Here is a 13140-nt window from a genome sequence, read left to right on the forward strand (position 1 = left end):
ATTTTATATAAAGAGGTTCTTAGAATTCATTGCAATGTCTTCTGCGGACCCAACAGCTGATTGGTTGAAAATGACGTTTTGACTGTTTTTACGTCAATTACAACCAATCAGCTGTTGGGTCCGTGACGTAATGTCAGAAGACATTGCAATGGTGCATATCTTAGAATTGATTCCTATCTTCGAATTTTTTTTAAAGCACATCAAGTAACATCTACATGCTAAAGTTGTTTTAGAACAAAGCTTTAGATTAATAGTTTCTTTTAAGAAATAATAAATAATGAACTGAAATGCTTATCTTCTATAGCTAATTAAAAAAAATTACGCTCTAATGTGTAATTTTAGACTATCTAGTTTTGAAAATTAACATTTCCCAGTTCATTAATTGATATATCTAAAGGATAGTCATCGATACCTTTATTTCTCTTAATTTTTTTGATTTGTTTGTGAATTGAAACTAATAGGATTGAAAAAAATAGACAGTATGCAGTAAAAAAAACAAAAATATCTATTCAACTTAATTGAAAGGGGAAAACAAAGTTGAACTAATCAGACGCTCAGCTAATTGAAAAATACCCTTGAGCCCCAGGACAAGTTTGGAGGTTCTACAGTAAATGCTTTCTTATAAGAATATATATACTCTATAATAAGAATGTTCTCAGATTGGATTTGGCCAAAAAATTAAGAATAAACTAAGAATATATTGCCATCATAAAATTCGGTACATTTTTACTTATAAATTGTCAATCACTCCCCATCAAAACGCTTAAAAACGTTCACAAAAAATGAAATACTCTGTATTATTTTTGTCAAATTTAGGTTGTATTTGGAATAAAATACTGTGAAAACTAATTTAGGATGATTGCCCCAAAAAGATGAAATATTTTAACATCATTCTTATAAAAAGTGTGTACTATAAAAGTGTCTACGGGCCAGACACAGATAATCAAAAGTGTGTTAAATAGGTGTTAATTTCTTGTGACATTAAAATGAAAAAAAAGTATTGTATTGCACATAAAACATATAATATTTAAAACCAATAATCCAATCATTCAATCAAAACAATTGATTTTTTTCAAATTCCAGACATATTTCAGGATTTATTTTTAAGGAAAAGGTAATTGTCACAAACTTGGATTAAAGGTAATTAAAACTTTACATTGGATTGAAAACATTACATTGGAACCACCATGGTTTTTTCCTCACAGATCAGTAATCACACTAAATTTTAGCAAGGTCGTATTATAATACCAAACACTGGTTTAAAAAAGAATAATCTGTATTATACATGATACCTGCAGGAGACAAAAATGTTGAACATGTGGCGGATAGTTAAATGTATGTCATGTAAAGTTCTGCCTTCAGAAAAATTTGAGAAAAAAATGAAACTTAAAATAAAAAGTTAGGGACCATTTGAAGATAGCCATGAAAAACTCATAAACTAAAAACCAAAATACTTCTCCTGCTCTCCATAATACACTAGAAAGCCTGGTATCAAATTCTTGCATTGAGAAGATCCCATACACTGAGAGAAGGCAAATGTTGCCAATGTCTCACAAATTCATAAAACCTTTGCTGTCGTCAAGTAACAACCTCCACATTCCTATCACAACAAACAAAACGCCCGTTCAAGATATTCCACAATTTACAGTTGCGGCGCTTGCCCTTTGAATAAAAAACAAGGTCGCAGGGTAACAAATGGGGTCTCAATATTATTTGTATTATAGAATAACCCAAAAGCAAACTTTTTACCCTAAGATTTTTCCTATGCTATCTAGGGTTTCTTCACAATCAGGCTACTTTGATCTAAAATGTGGAAATTTGCCTGATTTTATCCAGTTTTCAGAGCATGTCAGCCTGTGTCAGCAGTCCCAAAGAAAAATTATATTTTTGAAATCCTGCCCTTATTAAGCTTAACAAACAGTAACCAATTTTCAGTGAGTTTGTATCTAGAAAATTATTTAAAAAATTGCCCCTGCCCTGGAAAATGGAGAAGACCTCCAACATATTTCTAGTAATTTTCCAACATACTCTGCAAAGTGGGTTTTGCTTGTGTTTCTAAACAAATTGGTCATAATAAAATCAGAAGCTTTAATTGGTAGCTTTGCGAAGAATAGCAGGGCATTCTGTCTGTGGAAGTGAAAAACTGCAACTTGGAGAATGTGCATATAGTGTGCAACACCCCTCCAACTCCCACCTGAAAAAGGTCACCCCACCCTACATAGGGTTACCCTACCTGAAAACTCTTATCAGCCCAACCCCCACCTTAATTGACAATCCCTACCTAAATTTGGAAAATCTTGATCCCCGACCATGTTGTGATAAAAAGTCCTTAGACTGGAGAAAAATGAACTTTAAACACTTTTTTTCAACATTTTTTGAATTTTATATTTATTTTTCTCTTGTGTGTGTCGGAAAAATGATTGAAAAAGACAGAAGAATACGGAAAAATCTACAACCCCTACGTCTGAAAAAAGTCACCTGCACCTACACAGTCACAGTCACATTTGAAATTTCTCACCAACGCTAACCCCTACCTTTTTTTAAAAATCAAAAAACTATGATTGGCAGTGCTGTGCTGAACTATGCAATTTGCTGAAGAGTTTGCTAAATTGCTTGGGTCAAGTGGGTTTGTAGGTACGTGGGTTGAGTTGGTGTGTGGGTGACTGGGTCAAATTTTGGTTGGGGTGCCTTGGTAAAAATATTTTTGTGTTGGAATATTTTGGGTAGATCAAATTTTTTCACATAGATCCATCCATTTGATTAACACATTTTTTTATAAGCAACCAGGTTACTAGCAGCCATCGAAAAATTTTTCTGTTCGAGTCACCCACCCGCATCATATTTTCCACTGATTTTCCGATGCGGAGAAGTGGGAAAAAATCCGGAAAAGAATTTTGTGCTTTTAACGTATAGCTATTTTCTCTAGTTCTTCTCTGCTGAACAAACGAACACATAAAAAAAAACAAATAACACTGATAAATTAGATTGAAACTACGACTGAGAACAGCATTATTTAGCTATATTTCGCAAGAACACAAAAAAGATGGTCCACCCTGATGATCAGAAGAAGAAAATTGGCTTTCTGACGCGATTTAAAAAAAACCTGAAATCCTTCTGACTGTGCCTGCCTGCCTGCATGTATTTTTTACAACCACTGCAACGTGAACAGAACAATTTTCTGATGGCTGCCTAAGGCTTGAGGAACCAAACGGGTGAGAACAAGTCATAAAATTAAAAGTTAGCGCTCTGTGGTTGTGACGTAGTTTACAAACTTGTTAAGATAAAATGACAACTGCAAACTAGAAATTGGCATATTTACCCCCTGACTTGACACCTGTATCCCTGATGCCAGATAATGAAAACCACAGATTGCTTTCCTCTATTATCTATCAGAAAGTATCAATGTCTACAGTAGTTAGAAATCAAATTTCGTACACCTTAATACTTTTTTATGGGACAAATAGGCCCAAAAATCAATAAAAATTGATAAAAATCCACTAAAGGGATAATTTTACCCCCTGGTTTGTCCAGTTGCACTCTGAATGTGATAGTTTTAAGTCATAATTGTAATTTTCCAGAGTATATTACACAAAGATCAAGTTAAAACTATTTTCGAAGATATTTTAGGCGAGATAAGCAGTGAAAATTGCTCAAATTATGTAAAAATTCAATAAAATGGGCATTTTTGCCCCCCTGAAGCATCAAAAATGAAACTAAATACAGCTGACAAGAAATTTTTCTGGTGTATCGCACCAAATTTTATCATAGCACAAAGTTTGTGCCTCATTAAAGGTTGTTTTGGTAGGTCCCAGTCTTATAAAGTGTCAAAATTCAGTGAAAATACACAAATTTTCCCTATTTTGCCCCAGGTAAACCCCCAAAAATAATTTTTCGCAAAAATCTTTGGCCAATGATGATCAACAATCTATCTTGAAACTATTGGCAAAGTTTCAAAGCAATTGGTCAATTCATTCATGAGATATAGCAAATTATATCATACATGGAAAGATATTTTCCTTAACAAATCCTTACAAAGGGTAAAAAGTACCCCCTAAACTCGGGCCCAATATGAAAAATTGACCAGGAGTTAGCTTTGGGGACCGACCATTTCTTAAACTAGGATAGTTGAGCATTCCAAAAATATATAGTTTATCCTGTAGAATCTTGGGTTAAGCAAAATGCCATTTTTCAGGTTTGGCTCCTGGACTAGTAAGGTATTCTTGACATCCACGTCTAAGAGGCCTGTGTTCGATGCTATTATTACGACTCACTTGGCAAGTGACCGTATTTTAGTTCAGAGGCCTATCAGAGGCCTATATTTTGTCAACATTTAATTACTGCCCTTTAATCTGGATGTATGGCTGCAAAGGCAACAATACCCTCATTAACAAAGTCCATGTGAGGGCGTTGCGAGCAGTCTATTTTGTTTTCTCTTCAGACTTTGAAACTCTGCTAAAAAAGGATGCCAGTGTTTCCATACATGTTAAGAATCTTAGATTTCTTCTCCGTGCAGTATATAATATTATTTGGAGAGAAAGCCCAAGTTTTTTTATGGGATATGTTTACTCTAACAAAGTCGCCATATATACTTCGTTCTGGAAATAAGAGAGATGAGATGAGATTTTTAGAAGATGCATTATTGATATGAGGATTCCCATTTCCGTAAAATTGCGATTCCCATTTCCGTAAACTCGCGATCCCCCATGGTTGCAAAATGGTGGCTATGGGTAATTCCTTTGTTCTTTAGCTATTTTCTTTTGTTCTATGTGAGGTAAAGGCGCTTCACAAAATCAGTGAAGATCTTATCGCGATTCTCAGATTTACGGAAAACACCAGCTTTTTGCTGATTTTTGCCTTGATTGTCCAAAACCCGTAACCTTTGTAGCTTGAGGGAAGAAAAAAATTAGAGTTTTTGGGTCTGCCAAAAAAACGCCTAGTCAAAATTTTTTCATCTTCGCAGGATCCATTCCCAACCTCGATAGACATCTTTTTGTCTAGGGTTTTTTTTGGCAAGTTCTTCCTTCGAAGAATATTGAGAAAAAATATTAGGGCTTGCGCTCTCGCAGGCGGCCTAGACTCGCTTTCGTTTTGTATAATTTTATAATAACGTATAAGGTAGCGTAATTCATGCAAAAATAACAATCTTTTTATTTTTATTTTCAGGCATGCCGCCAAACTTTGACGTCATTGTGTATGGATTTAGCATGAACAATAGGACCGACAGATTTGACAAAAGGAACAAACAATAAGACAATCCGAGAATCTTACGATCAGGGCATTTTGTCTCCACCAGATATCACGCCCACAGAAGACGCTGTTTAAAAAAATAGTGTTTATTTTGCGAAATATATAAACATTTTCTAATTATGGTCTACAAAAATTAACATTTCTAGCATTTTGATAATGGAAACTTGAATTAATAATGAAGAAAAAAACAAACCATTTCAATTTTATTATGTTTAACCCACGGATAAAAAGTATTTTCCTATTTATTACAGTACGTAACTTTACGTTTCCCGACTCACTAACTCCCATGGGAATTCGGATTGTAAACCCGAAGATTGGTTAATTTCGGAACATTTTCATAATGGCAGATAACTTAGAAGTGTCTACTGTGGAAAGGTTGTGTGAATTTTTTGATGTCAGTGTTAATTTTGTTGGTTGATGGCTTGCTGAATCTGGCAAGAAAAAAGTAAACAGGTATAGCTTTTTCTAACCAAGAATCTGAAAATTTCATTCTTCCCAGTAAATGTGAAAATGAAAAACGAAGAAGCTTTTGTTTTCTAATCATCTTTTTAATCTGCCATGAAGTGTTCAATCCCGAGAAATCATATTCAGCTTCAATATACTACTAAACTTCTCAAATCTGCTTAAATCTAGCTCATTTTGATCTTAGACTTTTTTGATTTTAGACTTCTTAATTATTGAATAAAGCATATATTTATTTATTATTTTTTATTGAATTTATTATTTTTTATTGAATTGCACACCCTGGACTGAACGTGCGGTCCGTGCAGCATACTTTAAATGATCAGCGGCCTGGCAATCGCATGGCATGGGCGTCAATTTCTCCATCCCTATATTCCACCCGCTTTCATGCAAACTTATGCGTTAACTTGCGACAACGTGTTTACTTATTTGGCCGCGCGGTTTGTTTGTACAGGGATAGAAATATTTTTTCACTCCCCAGACATTTGTCCCATATTTTTCTGTATAGACTTGAACTCGTATATCAAGATGACAGGATTTCGATGACAGGATTTCGAGTACGGGTCAATTTTACTTTCGTTTTGAGTGGTTTCATTTTCAATTTCAAGCCAACATCATAGCAACGGGGTGCTCACCCATAGTTACAGGGATTTGTGCAAAAAACTAAACATAGAAGATTTTCCAAATCTCCCATTTCGATTAATGCAATTAAAAATGAATCTTTTTCAACTGTTTCACTCTTTTGCACCTATTCTTCAAAATGAAAATAATTTTAAGATTTCAAGTCTTTTATTCAATGATTTTTTACGGCACTTTGTTGTCGCATCAAATTCCCGCTTTCTTCAGTAAATTGATAATGAGACAAAACCTAAGCTACTAATGATCACGGATTGAAACAATTGAAGCGTGGGATCTTACAGCCGCCCGTCGTGCAAGGCACTGAGAGGCCACGGGTGCCAAAAAGAAAGGCTGCGAAGGAGTGCCGGGAAGCAATCAATAAACCACTTTCGTTTTTGTTGCAGATTTCCATATAAACTTCTCTCACAAACATTACACGTCTGAGAGTCAGGTAAACGATATACCGTGAGTGGTCCTAAATCCGACAGCCCTGCCTAATTCTGACCCCTCAAATAACTGCTATGAAAAAAACTTTTATGTTTACAAACATTCCCTCTCCAAGTTGAAAAATAAACTATTGCAAGAACTCTTGAAACAAAACATCTAACAATATGACAATTAATGTGATCAAAAGAGTGTGCCAAGCCCACGCTGATAACTATCAAAAATCTTTGTTTTTCAATCAGCTATTGCAGCTCAATAAATCAATGAAATAATTTGAAATAAAAAGTAAACAAACCTTGAACCTTTCATGAATCCAAATAAATAAAAGTATTCATCTAAAGTGAAGATTACATTTCAAATTAAAACGATTTCCAAACCAACCTAAAGTCAGTGTCTGCCAACTAAAAATTTCTCTACGGGGTCACTGGCAAGGAGTTACGACTTCAGACTTTAAGATTCCAATTCTTGTATAGGCTGCAACTACACTGCCAAATGATCTGTATTACAAATACTTCCGAATGGGTCAATAAGTTAAGAAAATGAAATTATCATCTAGCACGGGGGTTTTGTTTTTAAAAACAAACTTCAAAATAAAATTGTTAATGAACTTGTTACTTAAAATATCACTTACTTACATAATTTAGTTATGATATAACACCCCTTTCTTAAATAGACCTTTTTTCAAAGAGGCCACCCTGTTGAATAATTATGTAGTCCAGCAGAAAAACAATGATAAAACCATGCATAATTATTACAATATGCATGATACAGTAGTTATGCATGGCTATATCATTGTTTTTATGGCTGGACTACATAATTATTCAAAAGGACGTCCTCTTTGAAAAAAGGTCTATAAATGGCCTCTTAAAGTCTTTTATGTTTGCCGCAAGAAGGGAGAAGCATTTAATTTGACCCCCGGCTTTTTCTCTATTTTTCTAGCTAATTCCTGCGTGTTAGTGTAGACACAACTTTAATCCGGGGAAATGAAGCGTTCTCATTGGTCTAGAATCATGGATGGTCACGTGATCAGAATTTTTATCCAGGGAAATACTGTCAGTCAGTACCTTTAGCCAAATTAGGAACATTTTTCTTACTTTTACCAGGATTCCTAATTAGGAATCCTATTCCTAATTAAGAAGAAACAAGAAGCCCAGAGGGCATGAAGGCCCAGCGAATAAAAGTATGAACTGAACAAGACTTGAGTAGCAGAGGGGATTTGAACCTGGGGTCGCTATACAAGCCATAGACGCCTTAGACCATTCGGCTATCTCTTATTTACAACAATAAGAAATAATTCATAATATTTAAATCTTATATACAGAGATGTTTTTTTCCTAACACGTGAACAACTGAACTGTTCACATGATAGAGAAATGTAAAAACAACTTTTTTTTAAAAGAACATCTTCCTAAAGAGAAGAAGGTTTGTTACGGTTTGTTACATTGTTTTTCTTAAAACGCACTACATCTGTTATGTTCTTATAGTTTTAATAGTTAATTGTATTTTCTCCTTTTATGTTTTTAACCAATAAAGACGATTTCAATTGTTTTTTATTCTGTCAATCATGTTCTAACAGCCAATCAAATCCTTCACAATCTGAATTAGCCTGTGCTTGAAAACGCCATATATGAAAACGCGTATCGCCTAGTAAATTGTTACACACTGACACCGGGCAGAATGCTAATGAAAGGCCCAGTACGCTAAAGCTAGCTGGGCCAAAAAATTCCTAATTAGGAAGAAATATTTAAAAGTTTAATATCTCTGAAACGAGCTATATTCGCAAATTCCAAGTATGACCAATAGATTCGGTATACCAAATATGATAACTGTGCAAAAAATTGAAAAATTTCATTCGCGGATGGTGGAATTATTAACGCCCCAAAAAAATAATTCCAATTTAGGAATTAAACGAACTGCCGTTTTTATTATCACGAAGAAAAACAGAAAGTGATTTTCGCGCGTTTTATAAATAAGATGTCAATTTACTGGGAGGAGAGGCTGGGAGAAGTGAAGTTTTTTCTAGGAATTATAACTCCGTCCCCCGAGCAAGTCAAGAGCTCAATCTTTCTTTCCCACCTAAATGGAAAGGCAAGAATCTTATGAAGTACTTTTTAACGTGCGATTTTTTCTATCTTTGGAGAAAATCTAGGTATTTGCTTCATATTCCTAATTGGTCAGCCTAAGCTGAGCATTCAAATAGGTAAAATTCAGTTCCATAAGACGACAAAAAAAAAATCCGATTTTCCGATCTCACTTCTATTTCTAAACTTTCTTCCGATCGGGTTAATTTTTTGGGTACTTTTAGCGTGCCTTGTTTTTACAGATCATAATGTAGTTTCAAGATGGCGGCTCAAGCGATAAGTCAGATGTGATAAGTCAGTGTAGCACCAAAGTATTTCCAGTGTAACTCTGTTGCAAGCTTCAATTTCTGTCATTTATTTTTTTAACTCGGCAAATCAAACACATGATTTTCATCAAGGGGATTCTTTTTCTACATCCTTTGAAGGTTTAAAGCTGTTTGCTCAAGTTTTTGTTTATGTTGAATTTTCTGATATATACTTTTTATTGCTGCTTTTTAATAGTTTTTGCAATAAAAACATATTTTTCTTGTTTGCCTCTAGGGGGATTGATGGTGTTATAATGTTATTGGGATTTGATAAAGTTTACAAAAGTACAGCTACTGTATAAATTTGATATAAAGACTGGATGCAATCGTGCTTTTTTGGACTTGGACGTGTTTGTAATAAAGTCGAATCGCAAAAAAATGTTTGGTTCCCGTCATTTCTACTTTAAAAAGTGGGAGTCGTTCGGCCGGTCAGTCGAAAATATTTTTCTGTTAAGAAGCAGCTATACGTCTTGTTGAAAGGGAATTCGTGTGGACTGATCCAAATTTTAAAATTGAGAAACCGTGGATAAACTGGTGTTTTCGGTTTACTCTCCATTAGCATGCGGCTCTCTACTTCGATTTGAAAACTTTTAAACACAGAGCGTGCAGAGGTCGACAGTGGAAATCCAGCAAAGCAGCGGAAAAGCTTTCCGACTCTCCAGCTCTATCTGCTGACCGTAAATCAGATGACGGGAATCAAATGATGACATCACATCTCCTATTATTTGACTTGCAAAATTATGACAAATGGTCTTTGGAATTTGATCATTTATAATTATATTAATATTAATATATACAGTTCTTGTTGAAATTGATCAAACTATTTTTCACTTAGTTCCGGACGCAGATTGTGTTTTTCTAACCTTTTTTAACCTTGGCACACATTTTGACTGAATGATGGAATGGAATGAATGGCGATAACAGTTTATAGATATCTCTTATCAGACTTGCCGAAAGCGGGCTGCCGTCAAGTTACACAACATGCACACTCTCGCCACAACTTGCACAGCCATAACAAACAGATCAATCTGGTCTTCATTTAACATTGTTTTAAAGTTTAAAAAACACTGCCAGTGCTTGGCACAGAAGAGAGGACTCCCAGTTGAAATTAATTCCTACACCGCTACCCTGTTGAATTTATTTATTATGGTTGTGTGTTTATTCCGCCAAGGCGGTAAATCAATCGCCCAAATTCATAGACCAATCAAAAGCGAGTTTAAAGCAAAACGGGGGAAAAATGAGCTTCCCCGCATAGTTATGAATTTTAAGTTTTGCTTTCGATTATCATTTGCGACCAGCAAAGTCTTCAAGATGGTTGTGTGCATGTTGTGTAACTTGACGGTTACTAAACTACAAAATTTATTTACCCAGACTGGAGGGGCCATCCATATAGTATATACGTACACAGTGAAGGGGGGGAGAGGGGGTTCAGCAAAAGCGTACATCTATTGTTTAAACAAAGTCATTTCTATTGTTCTCTGCGTACAAGGGGGGAGGGGTGTCAAATATTTGGAAAATCTTTGCGTACGTACTATATGGACAATGCTAAAGAGAAGTATACTTTGAGCTTCTCGTGGGGGGGGGGTTGGAGGAGCTCTCAGGCTTGTTTTACATAATTTTAAATCAAGTTATCAAATGTTTCACATTTTGTACATTATTCAACATATTTAGTCTACTCTGTTTCAGTGCATCTCTTACATCTGTTAACCCACTTATTAAAGCGATCTAGCTAAGCTCTATTGGCTGACCTTCCAGCCTCGGCTGGTTTATTAGGAATTTTTTTCTTCCTAATTAGGAATAAGATTCCTAATTAGGAATACTAGTAAAAGTAAGAAAAATGTTCCTAATTTGGCTATTAAGGTACTGAGGAAGGTGATAACTACTATCCGTATATCTAACACTCCTTCTACTCGACTTTTCCTTTCCTATCTTTCTTCTGTATCTTTGCTTCTACTGACTGTTTGAGACTTAGTTTCTCATTTCTGACTAAGTTTTGATACCTGTCAATCATTTTTCGACCAATCAAATCATCGCACCGGGTCGGATTCAAACCACCACTAAAGGAAGACCTTGGAATTCGGAAGCCAATACGCTATCCGTTGAGCCACACTCGCACAGCAGGGGACAAAATTTGGAAATACTTATAGAATGACAAAAAAGACGGGGGTAATGTTATTATAATATGGGTAAAAATACCCTTTTTTTAACCTTACTGAAATTCGAGCCGTTACTAGCAACCCTGCGGGGCCCAAGGCGCCGCCGAGTATGCACCCGGCACAGTGACAAGCCGTTACTAGCAACCCTGACCCTACCTAACTGTTAATGACCCAATACCCCCTGAAAACGGAATTACGGATAGGAAAAAAAATTGTGTTAGATCTACGGATAGTAGATATCACTTTCCAGGTACTGACTGACTGTGGCGGCAGTTACATCAAAATGCCTCGAAAATGTCAATATGAAAATTGCGTAATCAGAGAACGTATGTCTCGCTCATTATCAAAAGGCCGAGACAAACTTTCAATAATTGGATTGTAACATCGAGTTAAGTCTCTTTTGTTAAGTCACCAGGGGGTAAATAAAACAGACCTTGATACATTTATCGTTCGTTTCAACTTGACGATTCGTTTAAAACTCAGCCTCCTAAATATAGACCTTTTTTCTAAGAGGCCACCCTGTTGAATAATTATGTAGTCCAGCAGAAAAACAATGATAAAACCATACATAATTATTACAATATGCATGATACAGTAATTATGCATGGCTCTATCATTGTTTTTATGGCTGGACTACATAATTATTCAACAGGACGTCCTCTTTGAAAAAAGGTCTATTTGGGATAGGTAAAATATGTACAAAGAAATTCATACTTTTCCAACCCGGCCAATCTTTAAAAAAGAAGCGAACAATAAAATGTAATTACCCTTTCCAAATAAACCTCTTTGGTGGCGAGTGTAGTCTACTCTGACGTAATTGTAAAATTTATGTAATGGGAGTTTGACATAGTAATGTAATGTTGTTTGGGGAATTATAAAGTTCTCTGGAATTCCGATTGCATTTATTCAGGTTGATTTTTTATGACTTCTAATGGTACTTTTTCTAACGAGTTTGATTACTCTGTTCTCACACTTACGTCTTTTTTTTTCGCGTCCTTTTTCGTGATTACTTTTATTTATTTTTTTAAAGACAGGTAAGGAGGCATATTGATGTAACTGGGCGGCAATGTTTTGCTTTAGTGAGATTGACCATTTTGTTATTTTGATTTGAGCGGGCGAAATTTCTGTACAAACCAAAATATGGCTTCGTTGGAATACTGGTTGAAACACTTGTGAATCCCAAAAAAAGAGTGTTTTTTTCGAACTCTAACCCTAACCCTAACCTGATAATAACCAAATTCCTAGCCAATCTAATACGTAACCACACCTAAACCACACCCATACAGTGTAGCTGGAACCTCGATATTCCAGGATTAGAAAAAGCTATACCTGTTATCTTTTTTCTTTAAAGAATCAACAAGCCATCAACATCAATAAATTACACACATTTACTCAGAGAAACTTTTAAAATTATCTGCCATTATGACTTTCTTGAAGCCATTCTGAAATGAACCAATCGGGTTATGAATCGGAATTCCTATGGGAGTTCTTTTCCGAAATTTGTAAAATAGCTAAGTCGGCAAAAAAACTTTTCCCGGGGGTTTGAGGGAAAAACAGAACTGCTGTCATTTGTTTTTTATTTAACCAGATATTTAAATTTGGGCTCAAAAATATTTAAATAAATAAGTTAATAGTATTCAATATATTATTTGTATCTATCAGAAAATAAAACACTTACAGAACGACATTGTTTATCATTTGGAATACCCCCGTATTTGGACCATTCTATGGTGGGCGCAAAATAGGGCGGAAACTAAGTAGCACCCTCAGTGCAAGATTGCCGCCTCATCTTTATTCGCCCGCGCGAGAATGCGAGCTAATCATTTT

The sequence above is a fragment of the Clytia hemisphaerica genome, unplaced genomic scaffold, assembly GCF_902728285.1.
Source record: "Clytia hemisphaerica strain Z4C2 unplaced genomic scaffold, Clytia hemisphaerica genome assembly, whole genome shotgun sequence".
Lineage (NCBI taxonomy): Eukaryota > Metazoa > Cnidaria > Hydrozoa > Leptothecata > Clytiidae > Clytia > Clytia hemisphaerica.